This window comes from Oncorhynchus nerka, linkage group LG14 (genome assembly GCF_034236695.1).
Source record: "Oncorhynchus nerka isolate Pitt River linkage group LG14, Oner_Uvic_2.0, whole genome shotgun sequence".
In the NCBI taxonomy this organism is placed as follows: Eukaryota; Metazoa; Chordata; class Actinopteri; order Salmoniformes; family Salmonidae; genus Oncorhynchus; species Oncorhynchus nerka.
The window spans coordinates 30,925,703-30,931,041 of NC_088409.1; positions in this window are offsets into that span (position 1 = coordinate 30,925,703).

Sequence of the window (5,339 nt, forward strand, 5' to 3'; positions counted from 1 at the left end):
TGTTCATGGTCTCATTTCCACAGATATTATGGAGGTCCATCATGCCTCTGGCAGCCTCATCTAACTGAACAGTCCCTCTGGTTCCGGGTAGGGAATTGCCAATACTACATGCCAGAGGCACAATACAGACATAGGTGTCTGAGAAGCTTCCCTGTTCTACCTTTAAATGCACTGTTAATATAGATCCAAAATGTTTTGCATGTCAACAGTCAAGTTTTCAAGATATTGGACTTTCAAGAAGCAAAGTGTCACTGGCCACATGATTGTCCTTATAACAGAACAGAGAGGTGGAGAGAGAATATATTTTTTTTTAAACTCCAGAATAAACCATGGACAAATGAGTCACGCTGACAAGTGAAGAATAGGGGCATTATTTTCCTGTTAGTCTTTGTTAAATGTTATTTCCATTACCGAATTCAACTTTGAAATTAAAATTAATTGCGAGTCTGGCTGAATAATGACAAGATGAGTCATGTTTGAATTCAGGTTTCCACCTCCTCTATCGAACAGCCTGCTCAACTCTAGCCAAGCTGTTTCTATGAAATCGTTTAAAATCATTACCTCAGAAACGGCCAAGCCTCATACAATAAGCCTCATGAATAAAATGGCCCTGAAAAACATTCCACTATCTGTTAATCTTCAAAATACCCCTAAAGTTATCAGGATGTAAAAATAAAACCTGTTCACTTCCCTTTCCTGTATTGTATAACTCACAAAGAAAACAGATGGTCAGTAGTTCCAGCATGTTCTTTACTCAGAAAACAGACTGACAAAATGTTTTAGTAGAAAGTTATTTTAAGCTTCTTAGTGGCTTTTCATTGTACAATTTACAATTTAAATGAGCAAAACTCTGGATTATGCCATATAGTGTACCAGCTCTGTGTCCATATGGCATATCGTGAAGCATTCACGTTGAGACCAAGCATAGCAGAACACATTTAATGTAAAAATAGTCATAATCCATGATATAGAAGAGCCATATACAGAACATAAGTAATGCTAGTCCAAATTGAATGATTGGAGAATGTGTGGGCTGTGGAAACCTACAGTACAAGTAGAACAGCAAGATGACACTTTTAGTGCATGTCTAGTTATTCTAAAACACACTCAGATTCATAGACATAGGAATGGATGAGATATAGAGTATTGTAGAAACACTTCGCTGCTGTACACTACAAACAGTTAATGATCCTGAGCAAACAGAATGTACAGGGTTTATCAGCATTGATTATGAGTACTGATGAAGACGTGTGCTTAACTAAAAGACTAAACTATCATTTGAATATTGAGTTTACAATAGGACATTTCATAACAATATAATAATACACCAAGCTACTTGTCAAAGAAAATAATTTTTTGGAAGACATTTGCATAACGTATTGCTGTGCAGAGGACACATCATCCCTGTAATGCATCAAGCTCATCAAACAAAATCTGCTGGTTGATACATTTTCCTATTTTCATCAAAAGACAGAATGCACAACAGTTTTTTGGGGAGAGGGGGTGGTGTAAGGACTTTTGTATAATAAGTTAAGGCTCTTGGGGAGCCATGTCTGACAGTGTCAAGGATTGGCTGAACTCGATAGTGCTTTCTCTTGACAAAAAAATAAAGATTAGATGAAAAATGGGCCTAGAGAAACTTTTGCACAGCTGAAAAAGCCCATGGAGCTCTTTTGAGCTCTTTTGAAAATCCAATATTTTTTTCCAATATTTGAACATTTCATACCCTTTTCAATGTAAGGGTGTAAGGAAGAAATAAATGGAGGACAATCAGTTTTGATGCATTCACAATAGCAATGCTTTGTGGCTTTGAAGGAGCATAATGCCACGGAGATGTGCAAGTGTAGCTGAATGTACAGAGCATTACACAGGTCAAACCAATTCTTTTAGGATTTTTGCCCTTTGTTTGGTTCATGGCTTATTCAACATGCTTGCTTGAACGGTTCTTAGATGTTCTTTGTATCGTGAACAAGAAAAACTGTTCTATGCAAACCTCATCTTATAGCGAGACTAGTCGCAGACTCGTAACCACATCTGCTTTGCAGGTGAAGGGTATTTCTCATGCTATTTCTGAGTAGGGAAAAAGGCTTTATTGAATGTGACTGTGGTCAGTAAACAAAGGGTAAGTGAAAGTTGTTTTGTTCTTTTAAATGTATGTCAAATTATTCTCCTTTTGAAATGCTGTCAGAGCTAGACTACATCTAAGAAATGCTTACTTGATTGATGCTTCAATCAAACCCCACAAACACCTGCAGAGTGCAGACACACACATACCACACCGTATGCATTTACAATCTGTTTCTCACTATTAGCAGCACCAGCTACTAATTCAATTTCATCAACTTAAACAGATTGGGACAATTCTGATTGAGTGAACCAGATAACACAAAATGAGATGGAGGCGCTAATTACACAGGTGATTCTGTACAGCCTGGAACCCAGCCAAGCCCATCCCCAGCTGATGACATCACAGCGGTAAGGTTGAGTGGAGAAAGACAGTGCGCATGCTGTTTAGACAGACCCAGTTATTTCAACACTACTTGATCGTGGGTGTAATTCACACACACTCACAACAACCCTTGTTCCCTCATGATAACGCAACAAATGAATAGCCCTGTCATGCCGAAGCACATAATGTCCACCTCCCCCTCTCCTCTGACCCCTGCCAAAAAACATCCTTTCTCTGTAATGCAGAGTAAGAAATAAACCAGCCAGCACCTCGGCCCTAAAGCTTTTGTTCACGGGGCACGATTGATTTCCATTTAAATGAAAGTAGAGCCAGGGAGCGATGGTGGAGCGGCCCTGTACTCAGTATGAATGAAACATGGGCATGGTGGGTATTTCCCCACTCACATCCCACCCTACCTACCCCCACACTTTATTTTATCCTCTCTATCCCCCGGTCCCCATCCCCATCCCCGTCCCCGTCCCAGCACTATAAACCATTAAAATCAGACTTTCCTCAGCCATCCGAGAGCAATTTACAATCGGTGATGTGGTTGACGTTTTGAACAAAAGCATTTCAAAAAGAAAAAGAGAACGGGGGGAGTTGAAAAGAAAACATCATTCACTAAAGTTGATTAATTCTCCACCTCAAGTGAATGTTCAAACAGACCTGACTGGCTTTTTCCACCCATTTCTTTTCCTTTTTTCCCCTTCAGAGGTTGAGAAGATGGGAGAGCTTTATCTTTCAACTGTATTTTCTGTTGTCACTAAGAGGCCAAGGACAGGATATGTCACAGAGTTGAATGGGGAAATTTAGAGAGGACTGGGTTGGTTTAGGGTGGATGAAACTTGTTTTTCTCATGCAAAAAAAGCCTGTTCTGAATGCACCAAATCAACTCTGAATACAGTTTAGTTTAGCGTCGGAGCGGAGAAACCTGTCGGAACAATTGCAAATTACTTTTAGCAATACTTGTTTTTCTTGAAAAATATGCCATTGGACAAAAGGTGTTTGTCACATTTGGTCACATTCATTGGCTTCAGGGTTTTTCAATAGAATCCAATGACAAAACTTCGGTTCCAAATGTTGCTATGTGTCCCAAGCATAAAGGGATAATCTGTAGTTGAAACAATAAAGCGTTCTCTACCTATTTTGGTAAAAAACTGAGGGATGGGGCCGGAGAAATATAACCATTCTCAAATTCATAGGCTATGAGCTATGGATGCAAGGACTGACTATCCGTGATATCAAAATCATAGTTTTAACCATGTTTTGAGGCTATATAGCATTTGTTTAAACATACTTTGTTTGCTAACATTGGCATAAAACAAGCTTATGTTTTGGGTTCTGATGGGGCACGACAGTTGAACTAAGCTGAGGCATATATATTATTCAAGAATCAATGAGTACATCCAGAAATGTATTTAGCAACTGCAGAATGCCCTTTTAAATATACGCACATACTTTGGGATACGTGGCACAAAAATGAACGAGAGACCAAATATAGGAAACTAAGTTACACTGGCTTTGGAGGGGACCCATGACACAGTAACAGATGGTCCCAGAGAGGAGAGCAGTAGGGAGTGGTTCAGTAAGAGCAGGCTGGGGTGGAAAGTGTTCCCTTCCTGAGTCAAAGGTCAGTGGGTTGTAGAGCTCCTCCCCTGCAGGTGTCCAATGGGACTGGAGCTCATCTTGTGGTTAGACCGTTCCTTTCATTCCCTGTTCTGCAGGCACTGAGTAGATCCTAAAGAAAGGAGAGAAGAGAAGAGTGAGAGAGGAAAATGTACTATACCAATCCAAAAAACTGGTGGGATTTACACATCTGAAATATTATTAATTCACTACTATAAAATATTAAAAACATAACAAGGAATTAAATATCACTGTTGTAAGAGTTTATGGGGGATATATCAATTTAGAAACATTGGATGTCCTTGGGAAATGTACAGACTACAGCATATAAACATTACATGTTTTGGAGAATTGGGGATTACAATGTTTGAGATCCTTCCCATAAAACAGCCTGTTCACGTTCGCACTTGGAAAGCAGGTAGCTATAATCCTTGTTTGTGGGAATCCAGGAAATGCATGTCGGTTTATAGCGCGCTGCAGGGGTTTGGCGTGCTACATGGCGACTGCATTACCTCCACACATCCCCTCCCCAGGTGGGACTTATGGCCCTGGCAAGCCTCCCTGTTGATCCAACAAGCCGAGGGTTGCTGTGTGAATAAGCCTCTTTTCAGCACACCTATCACTCAACACACAACACAGCCAGAGCTGACTGCAGCCCTAGGAGCCAAGCGTTAATCCTGCAGAGGATTTGAACCCCTTTCTCTTTCTAAGCCTGCATCATCAGATCTATAGCGCCGAGGTGGCTACGTGCTAGGTAAACTCTCTAACCTCTATCGTTGGCTAGGTCACGTAGCATCTAGCATGGGACAAAGGAAACTGATTACTCTGCAGAACGCCAGCACCCAGCACTCAGCACAGTTACACAACCCCAAAGACAGACCCAGAGAAAGAAAGAAAAAAGAAAGAGAAAGAAAGAAAGAGACAGGTAGAGCTCTCAGTTACCCCTCCCCCCCTTCCTCCCTCAGAGGCCCCAGGAGAATGACTAACTGACTATATCTCACTGTCTGTTCAACTGGTTCAGGCTGTTCTCTGTGCTCTGATTGTTGTTGTCAGATAATGTCATCATACCATAGAGACAGAGCTGGGATTTACTGCTCACTGTGCAATGTGCTTCATACACTAGATTTCTATAGATGTGTTATTCCTGCTCTGGGCTCTGGGAGCAGGCTGGGTCTTGCCCTGTAGGGGTCATGAAGGGCAGACCGTTCTCTCTGCATCATTGTTGACAGTTGACAGGGTGGGGCGAGGTAGAGCAGTGGAGTGG